We start from the raw sequence: 15,084 nt of genomic DNA, 5'->3' as shown, positions 1-15,084 counted from the left end.
ATATTATAATGTTATATTATATCATTACATGTGTTATATTATATTTACCATATTATAATCATATAATGTTATTATTTTATTTTAATTATATATCATGATAGGCATATAAAAGTGCCTGAAGATGAGGATGCCCTAGTGTAGATGAACTCTGAAAGTAAGAATAAGGATACCTGGTCCTAAAAAAATGACTTAATGGCAAAGAGGATGGAAGAAAGATTCTGTATGGAAAAATGGGGAGTTGCAAAAGCAAACATGACCTACTTCCCAATTTTAAGAGTATAAAGAACTCATTTTTTAAAAGTTACTTTATTGGCATCTTTTACTTTACATACTTTTGATTTTCTAATCTATCTGTCTGTTCTATACTACCCAGTGAGCCACCCCTGACAAAACAGATGAGAAAAGTGTGTGTGAGGAGCAGGAGGCGGGAAGGACAACAGAACTAACCATTGTCAAACGTCCAGAATGATATACAGAAGGAAAGTTAAGGTACATTGTTTAAACAGCATAGTAAGATGGGAGCAGTATTGGCCGTGTAACACTATAATAGATATGGAATGTTCACAGAATTCCATGTTTCCTCTTCCCTGTACCTAATCTGGGTGAAGGGCAGAATTTCCTAAGAAGATGTCTCAGAAACATGCATAATTATCCTCACACTATCCAATACTCTAATATACCAGTGATTTTGCAATTAGCGTCCATATTATTTCCAGTTCTTCAGATCATAGTTTATCCTTCCCTTTCCATCCAGTGTGACCCATTTCCAATGTGCTGAGAGTCATCTTCTATATATCTTGAACTCAAAATGGTACCAAGTGTTTTCTTTGTTTATAAACTTGTGATTGGAAGCCACCCTAAAATAAGATAGGGAAATTGGTCTCATGAAGAAATTCTGAATCCTTTTTAGACACAGTATGATAGATATTGATGCAATATAAAATAAGATTCCACAGCATAAAACAAAGAAAATATATGACCAAGATTTGCATTAAAATACCTTTTTTCACAAATATGTGTGTGAATATAAATAACACATAGTATCAAAGACTCAGATCTTGTAGTCTGAAAAGTCTAGCCCCTACTGATCCATATGAAGAAACTGAGCTCATGGAATAAACCACTTTTCCATGGTCACAGAGTGCCAAGGGAGAGATTTGAACCCAGGTTTTCTTGACTTCAATCTCAGCATATCACCCATTTGTCATTCTGTCTTTGGAATGCTGCAGTACTATAGTTTTAGAGATCAAAGCTTTAAAACACAAGTTCTATGAATCTTATCAAAGCTCATTTCCTATTGTCATCTTAGCTGAGTTATGAGGAAATGAGATATACAAAGTAATATGTTTACCTTGAGTTTAGAATAATTGTGATCAACCATTATCCATCAAGGGCAGATTACTCTTCAAAAACAACACAATTCAGAGTAATTCAGATAACAATCCATCAAAAGAGCATCTGGAATGGGACTTAAACAAACATCAAAGAATGTTTTCCTTTCTAGTGAATTTTAATGGTGCTAAATGGACACATAATAGTTATCAGAAGAGATGCTTAATGGGATCTAGAAGGGCAGAAAGAAACGCAGTCAAAGATATCTAATGTTTCCTTTCATTTTCATGGATTAGATGTGAATCAACATTTGTTGAAGAAGAGTTTGCAATGAAAAGGGATATCAGCAAATCAGGACAAAATGAATACATCTCAATCATTTGGTCCATTACAGTGGTAAGGCAATACCTTACCTATGTACAGTGACTCATATGGAGTTTATATTTAATATTTTAATTGTACTGGATATATAACATTAATGAGCTGCCATTGTAACACATCCTTGTGTTCTTACCCAATAAACACATTTAACATGATACCATATCACATCATCATTACCATTATCATTAACACTATTTTAATAGTTATACTAGTAAATAGTTTTATTTTCATCATCACTGTATGGGCTGGCAGATGAGCGCTAAGAATGCCAGTGAAACAGCTAGGATTGATCCTGTTTCATAACTACCAGGCACGGTTCATTAAGATAGATCATTATTGTACAAGAAAACAAGCATCTTCCAAGAAACTAAGCTTGTTAATGACATTTTAGAGCAGCTCACATGATTTTAGTACATGAACACTACAGAATTTAAGAAACAGATAGGATAGCCCAGAAAGAGAAGGAATTCAAATGCGTGTCACCTAGGACTTTCAAAGGAAAAAAAGAGTTGGGTTTAGGGTGGAGCCCAGCATGTAGAACATGTCATTGGTCACCTATAAGCTTCATTTTTGGTGTGTCTCTTCTAGAGGAGGTTTTTTTGGTGTCTAAAAGTGAAATTGACAAATAATGAATTAGAACAGATATGGGTTTTAACTCCAAATCTGGCAATATTTAGTCTATACTCTGTAGTCTGATAGTTCCCTGAGTCTACTGAGGTGAGTGGTGGAAGATTTATGATATTTCTGTGGCATTTATGGCAATACTTACTCTGAGTCTCAGAGGTATGGAGTCTCAATGCATATGTTTTGAATTGTATTGTTTTATATAGGGTTGCCTTGTAATACTATGTTTTGTCTTATCTTACATTGTGTTGTTTGTTTCATTTCATTGCATTGCATGCATTATATGTTATTATATTATATCATGAAGTAGCCCAATATAGTAGCTATAGTATTAGATTTAAGTCAAGAAATCTTCGGTTCAAATTCCTCCACAGGCATCATTCAGAGAACAAACTCCTGTGGTGAAAAGGCCAACCATTCCCACCAACTGCCAACCAACTGCTACACACAGTCAGGCAAGCAAGCCTAGTTGAAACTTCAAGTTACTCTGAGGAAGAGATAGAGAAAGCAGGTAGCAGGCAAGTGAAACCATCCCCATCCATCCCCACACAATTTGACCTTCATTTCCCTTTATGTATTATCTCTCCCACTAAAATGTGAGCTCCTTGAGAGCATGGAGTCTCTTTTCTATTTGTCTTCCCAGAGATCAGCACAGTGCTTTTTGTATGGTTGTTGTTCATCTTTCATGTTGTGATGAGGACTAATGATGTCTTTATTTGCTCATGAATTGCATTTAAGTGAGGCAGACGTACTAATTCATCAGCTTCATTCTTTCTTCAAGAGTTATTGAAGTACAGTGGCAAGATAAAAGTCAGGATGATTGGAGATGGTCTAGGATGTAGTGAATGACTTTGATGTCTTTGATGTCTGATCAAGCTCTAAGCACTCCACTATACCTGCTTTAGCCATCTTTATGGCTGTCTGAAAAAAAATGTTCTCATTTGCCCATTCTGCTGGGAGAAGTCTTCACATGCTTGTAGTAGACACCCCCTAAACTCACTGACAGGCTTGAGGCCTTTCAGTTATCCTGAACCTGATTTTGGAGTGTCCATTGCACATTCTACAGCTTCTTAGAAACACAGCTAAAAGCTGGCTGAGAGGTAGACACCCAAGGTGGGTGAGCAGCTCTGAAAAGGGCTCAGCAAGCTCTCACACCAGAGGTTCTAGTCCTCCCTGAACACCTCATATATCCCTTGTATACAGCAATCCATTAACAAATGCTTTTATTCATTCCTTCCTTCATAAGCCACAGTTTGATGGTCTCTGAGGTTTTTTTTTTTCTAATGCCCAATATTAGAAATAAGCTATATGAAACAGTAGTTTGACCTCTGGACTGGGAGTCAGGAAAATCTAATTCAAATCCATCCTCACACACTTACTCCCTTGCAAATCATGTCAACTCTCTTAACTTCAGTTTCCTGTTCTGTTAAATGGGGGTCATAGCAGCAACTTAATGAATGTTTTACGAAGTGGATAACTATTTATGAATCCTGGATATGATTGTCATCATCATCGCCATCATCATCACCATTATCATCATCATTTTATAATATGTGACTGTATGTATTGTTTTTATTCTATATCTTATGCTATTGAGTTGTTTGCCTGAATAAATTTCACAAGAGAAACATTCATGATAGTTCTGTGATGATGATAATCAAACATAAGCCATTAGTTAGAAATATAGGATGCCTCTTTTATGTGTGATAATTTTCCCCATTCTTCCTCCCCTTTACCCCTTCTTCCAGAATATTTCTGTTTCTCAGTCTTCCATTTTTCTTTTCAACTCATCCCAACATTATCAACTCACACACATGACCTTTATCTAAGTAGACTCCTTCTAACTGCCCTAATGATGATAATGTTCCTGTGGATTACATGTATCTTATTCTTAGTATAGAATGTAAACAGTTTAACCTTATTAAGTAACTCATGATTTCTCACTCATGTTTACCTTTTTATGCCTCCCTCCAGACTTGTGTTTGAATGTTAACTTTTCTCTTCAGTTTTGATCTTTACATCAAGAATACTTGGAAAAGCCTAGACATCACCTTTCAAGAAATTATCAAGGAAAACTACCCTGATATTCTCGAATCAAAAGGCAAAATAGAAATTGAAAAAAATCTACTAATCACCTCCTGAAATAGATCCCAAATGGAAAACTCCTAGGAATATTATAGCCAAATTCCAGAGTTCTCCGGTCAAAGAGAAAATATTGCAAGCAGTCAAAAAGAAACAAGTCAAGTATGTGGAAACAGAATCAGAATAACACAAGATTTAGTACCTTCTACATTAAAGAATTGGAAGACTTGGAATATGATATTCTGGAGGTCAAAGGAACTAGGATTAAAACCAAGAACCACCTACCTAGCAAAACTGAGTATAATCCTTCAGGGGAAAAATGGATATTCGGTGAAATAGAGGACTTTCAAGTATTCTTGATGAAAAGAACAGAACCGAAAAGAAAATTAGACTTTCTTCCTTTCCTTTTCTTTTTTCAAGGGAGTTGGAGTTAAGTGACTTGCCCAGAGTCACACAGCTAATAAGTATCAAGTATCTGGTCTAACATCAGATTTGAACTCAGGTCCTCCTGACTTTAGGGCTGGTGCTCTATCCACTGTGCCACCTAGCTGCACCTAAAAATTTGACTTTCTAATACAAGACTGAAGAGAAGCATGAAAAGGTAAACAGGAAAGAGAAATCATAAGGGACTTATTAAAGTTGAAGTGTTTACATTCATACATGGAAAGATGGTATTACTAACTCATGAGACTTTTCTCAGTATTAGGATAGTTGGAAGGAAAACACACACACACATATGAATATACACACACACAGAGGGCATAGGGTGAATTGAATATAAAAGGAACATATGAAAAAAAAATTTTCTCCTTGAATTGGGAGTTCTGGAATTTGACTATAATATTCCTGAGAGCTTTCATTTTGAGATCTCTTTCATGATTAATGGGTTCTTTAAATTTCTATTTTACCCTCTGGTTTTAACACTTCAGGGTTCTTTTCCTTTATAATTTCTTGAAATATGATGCTTAAACTCTTTTAAAAATATTTAGTATTTTATTTTTCTCCACTTACACGTAAAAACAATTTTAACATTCATTTGTAAAACTGAGTTCCACATTATCTGCCTTTCTCACTCCGCACTCCCCTTCATTGAGAAGGCAAGCAATTTGATATAGGTTATACATGTGTAGTCATGCAAAACATTTCCGTAATAATCATGTTGTGAAAGAAAACTTAGAGTCCTTCCCTGCCCCCCCCCAAAAAAAAAACTCAAGAAAAATCAAGGAAAAAAGTATGATTCAATCTGTATTCAGATGCCATCCATTCTTTCTCTGAGGATGGATTGCATTTTTCATCATAAGTCCTTCAGTGTTGTCTTGGATCATTGTATTGCTGAGAATAGCTAAGTCATTCACACCTGATCATCTTACAACATTGCTATTATTTTGCACACAGTACATTTCACTTTGCATCAGCTCATGCAAGTCTTTTCAGGCTTTTCTGAGAGCATCTCACTCATCATTTTCTTATAGCACAATAGCATTTCTCTAATCTCTTCTCTTTTTTTTTAATCATCACTTTCTTTGGTGAGCTTTTGTACCTATTTTATCACTTGATCAAGAGTTTTTTTTTGCAAATATTTTTTGGTCTTTTCTACTGAGCTGTTAATACTCTTCATAATTTTATTGTATTACTCTCATTTCTCCCCAATTTTTCCTTTACCCCTCTTATTTGATTTCAAAATAATTCATTTCATTTTTATCTCTTTCTTTAGTTCTTCTAGGAATTCTTTTTTGGGGGGGGGGCTAGGCAATGGAGTTCAGTGACTTGCCCAGGGTCACACAGCTAGTAAGTGTTATGTATCTGAGGCTGAATTTGAACCCAGGTCCTCCTGAATCTAGGGTCTGTGGTCTATCAACTGCACCACTTAACTGCCCCTCTTCTTACTGGACTTGTGTCCAATATGCGTTTTTCTTTGAGGATGTTTTGTGAATGTTTGGACATCATTGTCTTTTTCTGAGTTTGTGTTTTGAACTTCCCTGCCACCATGATAAGCTTTTTGTGCTCAGGTCTTTTGTTGTTGTTTGCTTATTTTTCACCCCATTTCTTGACTTTTAACTTTATGTTAGAGTAGGGCTCTGTTCATTTATGTTGTGAGTGAGGTGAGGGATGGGGTGACTGTCCCAAGCTTCAGGTTTTTTTTTTTTTCTCTTATGTTTTCACATCTTGTTCTAGGGCTCTGCAAATTTTTAGGGCTTTCAAAGTTATGTGATCTGGTGGGAGGTATGTTCACCGTTCTCTGGTCACTGTGGTTTCTATCAGGTTAGGGCCTTAGATCTTTTAATAGCACAGCTTCTCTATTCCTTGGAACTATGACCTGGATCGAGGGCCTCAGGTCCCTAGAGATGTCAAGTGCTCATTTCTGTCTTAGAAAGTGCCCCAGATCTCTCCTTCTGAAATAAGTTGTCCAGTGCTGGGGAGATTTCTTACCCCAGTTTTTCTTTTTTTCTTTTTTTTCTCATGCCATTTTAGAATTCAATTTGATACACCATTTTAAATAAATTTTAATGTTGTTTTGAGGGGAATGCTGGCAGAGTTTGTCTAGAATTCTCCCTTTACTCTGTCATTTTGTTTCTGTGTCCCAGGTTTATAGAAAAAAAGAAAGACAATGAAATTTTAATTCATCAGTTTAAAAAGCTGTAGAAGTTAGTTCTCTTCCCTTATCCAATGTACCTTGAATGTTACCTTCCAGCTTTCAATTGCATTGGTTTTTTTGTTTTTTACTTTATGACTTCTTAACATAGTCCTACTACTTCAATTGGCACAATGTCACTCATTTTGAAGTACTTTATACATTTACTCCTGATGGTGTGAAAAGAACATGGCCTTCTTTTAATCTCTATTTCTTTTAGTATATAATTTGTTTAACAGTCTATACCTCCTGCATTTATCAAAAAATATATCCTCTTTTTTAATTTAGAATAAATAGTAAAATGAACACTTTGAATAATCTCCCTCAAATGAAGTATTGATATTGCATGAATAGAGTATATAATTAATAACTTAGACAGTTCTTCCATGCTATAAGTAATCATACAAGTTACAGCTCTGGATGGGAAACTAAAATAATAGTAGAAAGATCCTTGTATGAAGTGGCACAAGACCTGGATTTGAATTCTATGCTGAATACTTGTTGAACCTCAAGCAAGTTCCTTCATCTCTCTGGTCTTCAATTTATTAATTTATGCATGGAGATGGTTAGTCTAGATGACTGCTTAAATTTCTTCTAAATCTATGAATTGGATAGTTGATTGCAACTAAGTATAACCAAAGAAAGAAAAGAGTGGTGCCATATTCTTAACAATATTTGCACAGATTTGTTATTCATTAATTTGGGTGCACCTGCCAATCAATTAATTGACTAGCATTAATTAAGTATCTAATGATAATGACCAAGAAGTCTAAGGCCTTGTTCCCAGGCACTGTGTGAGATGCTGGGCATATGAAGAAAAAATCAAATTGTCCTTGTAGTCAGATAAATATCACAGCTGATATTTATCAAGATAAAAAATGTATATATAAAAGTACAAGCAAGATAAATGCAAGCTAATGGGGAGAGGGGGATGTTAAAACTTGCAGGATCAGGAAAAGTTCTATAAAGAAGGTGGTAGTGAAGAGATTTTTGAAGAAAACTAGGTCTTTCAAGCAGTAGACATGAGGAGGAAATACCTTCCAGGAATTGGGGAGAGTGAATGGAAAGACTCAGTAGTCAATGACCATAGTAATCTATTATTTGATAAACCCAAAGATCCCCAGCTTCTGGGATAAGAACCCACTCTTTGACATAAACTGCTGGGAAAACTGGAAAGCAGTATGACAGAAATGAGGCAGAGACCAAAATCTCACACCAAAATACCAAAATAAAGTCAAAATGGGTTTATGATTTAGATATAAAGGCTGATACTGTAAGCAAACTTGGAGAGGATGGAATGGTTTCCCGATCAGATTTGTGGAGAACAGAAGAATTCATGACCAAACAGGAGATAGAGAGCATTACAAAATGCAAAATGGATAACTTTGATTACATTAAATTGAAAAGTTTTTTTTTTTTGTACAATGTCAATGCAGCCAAGATAAGAAGGAAAGTAGAAAATTGGGAAAGAATTTTTATGAGTCTCTCTGAAAAGGGCCTCATTTCTAAAATATATAGAGAATAAAGTTAAATTTATAACAATACAAGTCATTCATCAATTGATAAATGGTCAAAGGATATGAACAGACAGTTCTCAGATGAAGAAATTAAAGCCATCTATAGTTATATGAAAAAATGCTCTAAATCACTATTGACTAGAGAAATGCAGATTAAAACACCTCTGAGGTACCATATCACACCTATCAGATTTGCTAACATAACAAAACAGGAAAATGATAAATGTTGGAGAAGATGTAGGGAAATTGGAAAACTAATGCATTGTTGGTGGAGTTGTGAGCTGATCCAACCATTTTGGAAAGCAATTTGGAATTATGTCCAAAGGGCTATAAAAATGTGCATACCCTTTAACCCAGCAATAGCACTTCTAAGGCTGTATCCCAAGGAGATCATACAAATGGAAAAAAGACCCATGCATATAAAAATATTCATAGCAGCTCTTTTTGTGGTGGCAAAGAATTGGAAGTTGAGGGGATGCCCTTCAATTGGGGAATGGCTGAACAAGTTGTGGTATATGAATATAATACAAATATTGTGGCATATGAATATAATTCATATATGAATATGAATATAATGTGCTATAAGAAATGATGAACAGACTGACTTCAGAAAATCCTGGAAAGACTTATATGGTCTGATGCTGAGTGAAATGAGCAGAACCAGGAGAAAGTTGTACACAGTAACAGCCACATTGTGAGATGACTAAAATTGATAGACTTAACCCTTCTCAGCAATACAAGGACCTAAGACATCTCCAAAGGCCTCGTGATGGAATATGCTATCTACATGCAAAGAAAGAACTATGGAGTTTGAATGCAGATTAAAGCATACTATTTGCTATTTTTTTTTCTTCTGTTGTGTTTTGTTTCTTCTTTCTGGTTGTTCCTCCTATTGGTTCTAATTCTTACTTACAACATCACTAATGTGAAAATGTTTAATAGGAATGTATATGTATAGCCTGTACCAGATTGTGCACCATCTTGGGGAGAGAGGTGGGGAGGGAGGCGGAGAAAAATTTAAAACTCAAAAGCTTATGGAACTGATTGTTGATAAATCAAAATATTCGAAAAAAAAAGGAAAAAAAAAACTAGGTCTTGCAAGCAATAGACACGAGGAGTAAATACATTCCAGGAATTGGGGAGAGTGAATGGAAAGACATAAAGATGAGAAATGGAGTATCATGTGAAGGGCATAGCAAAAAAAAGCACTAAGTTTTAAGACCATATAATACATGAAGGACAGATACGTATAATAGCCATAAAAAGATAGGTTGTAGAAAGCTTGTGAATGGCTTTAACTGCTAATCAGAGGAATTTGCCAGACAATGGTATTTGTTGAAACCCACCCATGACTTGTCATTCCAGGTATTTTTTTTTCCATTGTTCTCTTGGGTGATCCCAGCATAACTAGAAGAATAATACCATTAAAAAGATGAGATTTGAGAAGCTTAAGTTCAATAATTGCTCTTGACATTTTCCACAAAGCAATTTCACCCACTGTCCTCTTGCTCAACTGTAGACTCTTCTCTCTATTAGTATTCATCAATTACTTTAAACTCCAATTACCATGTTTTTTACCCTGAAATATGATATGAGCCTTAGTTTTACACCAGAACATATGATATGACATAGATATGATATTAGGGCATAGAAGTGAAACAGTAAGGACAGCACTCAACTGTTTGTTTGTTTATATGTGAATAAGCCTATGCTTGGAACCAAGAAGTCTTAAAGAGGACAGCAAAGTGATCATAGATTTAGAGTTAAAAGGTAAATTAGGGGCCATCTTGTTCAAATCCCTTCAGTTTACATATGAGAAAACTGACCCAAGGAGATTGAGCAACTTGCCCAATATTCCCCAAGCAGTGAAATATCAAAGTTGAGAACCAAAACCAGGTCTTCTGACTCCAAAGTCAGTGATTTATCCATTATACCATGATGTGTGCAAGAGTTCCTTGGCTTCCTGTGGTCGGAACAACTTGGGAAGAGGCTCTCAAAGGAGCAGTAAGGCATCCTTGCTTACAGAGTAACAACTGAAAATGACAAATTGCCATGGCATATAGTATCTCGCCTAGCTTCATCTCCCATCCGTCTTACAATATATAACAATGGAGCCTGAAAAGCCAAACTACCTCTCATCTACCTTTTCTTGTCTCTTATTATGAAGCCTTAGTTTTGACCCTGCTTCTGTTCCTGACAACAGGAGTCATGATTTGGAATTCTTGTACTTAGAACAAGGTTAGGTGCAGTTGAGGGTGTGGGACAAGGAAGTCAATAAGGGGAGTGGCACATATTTAGGATGCAGCTAATGAGATAGAGGAAAGGCACCTAAGATAGTGCTATAAGCACCCTCTAAATGGCTGCACCCTGGAGAAAAGTTCAAACCACCTTGACCTAGTTTTGCCCCTATTTCATTAATATACCCTCAGGTCTATTCCAGTTACACACCTTGTTGATTTTTTTTAATCAAATGCCATCTTTCCTGGGACTTTGTTGGTATATTTTTACCATTCTGGGATATAAAAGAGACTTTATTTGTAATATGATCCCTGAATAGCAACATTGTGTACCCAGGAACCAGACCATGCGGGGCTTTGAAATCCACATCTCCCTAACAATGTTTCTATTGCTCATTCAGATTCTATGTAAAACAAAATTCATTCCAGTACTAACAGACAAGGGCTCAACTTAATAGAGCTAGAAGAAACTCCTCTTCCTTCTGGACAATATGAAGGACTTGTAAGACTATTACAAATCAGAAAGATAGCTCTTATGCGCTGCTGAAGGCCTCAGAAAAGGATGCAAATATTAAATACACATTTGGGGTCTCACTCAAATTTCTTATTTCATGTTATAATTTATTATACAAACCTTTGCCTTTTGATTTTCTATCTTAAAGTTAGATGGGAATAAAGTCATTTACGGTCATATAGGGTTGCAAATCCGAACTATATCATTAAAGTAATGAAGATGTTATGGACCATGTACGTCAATAAGTAAGGTAAGAACATGAAGACTATATAAGGCAGCGAGTTTTTGTATGAGAGAAGCCCTCTATATTTCTTTAACATACTATTTACCTTAAAAAGTGCTAGTCGTTTTTTGTATAATTGTTTTAGTCTTATCCTTTCTCATGACCCAGTATGGGGTTTCCTTGGCAAAGATTCTGAAGTGGTTTGTGATTTCCTTCTCCAGCCCATTTTACAGATGAGGAAACTGAGGCAAATAAGGTTAAGTGATTTGCCCAGGGTCACACAGTTGGTAAATGTCTGAGGTCAGGTTTGAATTCCGGTCTTTCTGACTATAGGCACAGCATTCTATCCACTGTGCCTTCTACTTGTGAAGTGCTAGTCATAGTGAGAATTATTAAGTCAGAAAGAAAAGAAAGAAAAAAATACCTGAATTAGTTCAGGTTTTTAACCGAACCCATATATTCAATAACATTTTGACCTCATTGTTGTGGTCTCTCTTGTATTTGTTGAAGATGTATGCAAGAGAAAATGCAGCTGAGATGACAGCAGCACATCCACAAGTGGCCTTGCTTCCATTCCATTCTTTGGCTTGTCTCAAACCCAAGCATAAGTCAAAATGGAATACCTTATTTCAGCTCCTCTGCCAAACTCCTTCCAACATCCAACTTCAGTCCAAAACCTTGCTGTTACGCCTTCTCTCTCTCTCTCTCTCTCTCTCTCTCTCTCTCTCTCTCTCTCTCTCTCTCTCTCTCTCTCTCTCTCTCTCTCTCTCTCTCATCTGTATATAATGTGTGTATATATATATATACATATATATACGTGTGTATACATGTATGTATGTATGTGTGTGTATGTATATATATATATATATATATGTATATATGCAATTGCCAAGTCTTGTTGATTTTACCATCCAAGCATCCCTAAAATCTGCTCTACTTCTCTCTATTCATACAGTCACCACTTTAATTAAACTCTTCTCTGGACTATTGCATTGGCCTTTCCAGTATCCTTATCCCTCCTCCTCCTTCGTATACTTTGCAAGCCAGCGACGACTGGGCTCCAGACTGATCCTTGTATGTGACACTCAATCTCCTGACACTTACCATTTTCACTGGCCTGGAATTAGCCCCCTCTTAATGTCTGCCATTTAGATTTCCTGACTTCTTCTAAGTCTCAATTAAAGTCCTACCTTCTGCAAGAAACCTTCCAAGTCCCTCTTGATATGAGTGCTTTCCCTTTTGTACACAGTAGTTTTTCTGTCATCTTAACTATTAAAATATAAGCTCCTTGAGAGCAGGAACTATCTTTTGATTTTTTTCTATTCCTAAAATATGGAATAGTGCCTGGAACATAGTAGACACTTAATAAGGGATAATTGATTGACTGACTGTAATTCACCATTATTGGCAAACTCAAACTTCCTGTAAGCAATCTCTCTTTTATTCAAGCCATACTCCATAGAGCTGCCTAACTGATATTTCTAAAGGAAAAGTGTGACATATCACTTCTCAGCTCAAGAAACTCCAATACTTCCATCTTGGCTTTAAAGTAAAATAGAAATCCCTCTGTCACTTCAAGTCTTCACATTCTAGCTCAAGCTCATTTATTGATTTTGTTTCCATGTAACTCCCTACCAGGCACTGGACATTATTGGCCTATATGCCATTCCTCAATCTGACTCTCCATTTTTCATTCTTGTTTAGATAGCTAGGTGGTGCAGTGGATAGAGCAGCGAGCCTTTTGTCAGAAACACCAAAGTTTAAATCCACTCTCATACAACTTACTGGCTCTGTGGCTTTGGACAGTTCCCACCTTCTCTCTGCCTAAGTTTTGTAAATTATAAAACAGAGATAATAGTAACACTTACCTCTAAGGGTTGCTAGGAGGATCAAATGAAAAATTTGAAAAGTATCTAACACAGTGCCTGGAATATAGTAGATGTTTAGCAAATTCTACTTTCTTTTCTTCCTTCTGTCGTTCCTTTCTCCTTTGCTCCTTCCTTCCCCTCCCTCTCTCCCTTCCTTCCTCCCTCCTCTTTCTCCTTTCCTCCCTCTTTCCCTTCCTTCCTTCCTTACTCCCTTACTCTCTTCTCATCCCCTTCCTTTCATCTTTTACTTCCCTCCCTACCTCCACCATTCTTCCCTCCCTCCCTTCCTTCCTTCCTTCCTTCCTTCCTTCCTTCCTTCCTTCCTTCCTCCTCTTCCTTTCTATGAATCTTGGTGAAATTGGGGGATATGGGATACACTGTGAAATGAATATGATCTAAAATTAAAATATGTCAGTGAGAAGTAAAAAATAAATCAAAACAAAAATAAAGGATTTGTCTAATGTTTCTTTCTAATGTTTCTTCTGTAGTTATCACTCTGAGAGCAACACTTGCTAAGGGTGATAACTAGTGAAGCAATGTTGTATGTAATATTTTTTTGTCCACACATTTCTAAAGCTTGTGTTATATAGAGCAGAGAAACATGTGCAACACTCACAGAATCACAGGAAACTAAAACTGGGAAAGACCTCTTCTTAGTAGTATCCGGATCAGTTCCCAGCCACCAGACATAGCTTCTGGCTAGTGCTTTCATGCAAACAATCCCCATATGTGACTCAAGTCACGTGGCCAAGATAATGTGACAACTGCCTTCTGGAATAACTGAGCAAGTCACCCATAAAAAAAGAATCCTGCATGGACAGATAGTGTGTGTTCTTGGCTTGCCAGGAATTTGAGTTCCTAAGGCAATTTCTCTGCTATCCCATTAACAGTTCAAGACATTGGCCAGTCTGGGATCCAAGGCAATTAGCTATGAGACTGATTAGCCTAAAGAAGATTTCTCCTAGAAATCTGTAGCAGAAGAGCAGGGAAACCTATGGACAGCAGAGAGGGAGGGAGGAAAAAAAAGTATCTTCTGGTAGCTAAATGGTAGCAAGATATAGAAAAGAAGGACAAAGAATTGTTGATTGTCATGAGATAATATTTTTAAAGCACTTAGCACAGAGCTGGCATGTAAGAGACATTATTTAAGTGCTTATACATTCACTTTCTCCCTTTCTCCTTCCCTTCTTTGCATCCTCCAGAGAGAATTTATGGGAGATCATGGATAAAATTCTCACAGGGTTAAAAATCAATCAATAATCAGTGAATAAAGATTTATAAAATACCCACTATGTGCCAGGCACTGTGTTAAGTGCTAGTGATACAAAAAGTGGAAAATGATAACCCCTACTCTTAAGGCACTTACAGTCTAATAGGGGAGAAAACAAGCTATCAACAATATTAAAAAAAAAACTCAATCTATATACATTATAAATAGGAAATAATTCAAAGCAGGAAAGCACTGGATTTAAAGGGGGCTGGGGAAGGCTTCCTATTGAAGGTGGGATTTTAGGGTACTTAAAGGAAGCTCAATAATATGAGTGGGGGAGGGGAGAATGACAATGATCCAGGTATGGGGTACAGCCAGAGAAAATGCCCAGTGCTGAAAGATGGAATGCCTTGTTCCTGGAATGGCCAGAAAGCCAGTGCCAATGAATCAAAGAATATGTGTCA

This window comes from Vombatus ursinus, unplaced genomic scaffold (genome assembly GCF_900497805.2).
Source record: "Vombatus ursinus unplaced genomic scaffold, bare-nosed wombat genome assembly UNPS02014810.1, whole genome shotgun sequence".
NCBI classification, from domain to species: domain Eukaryota; kingdom Metazoa; phylum Chordata; class Mammalia; order Diprotodontia; family Vombatidae; genus Vombatus; species Vombatus ursinus.
Note: the sequence above shows the minus strand (reverse complement) of the source record.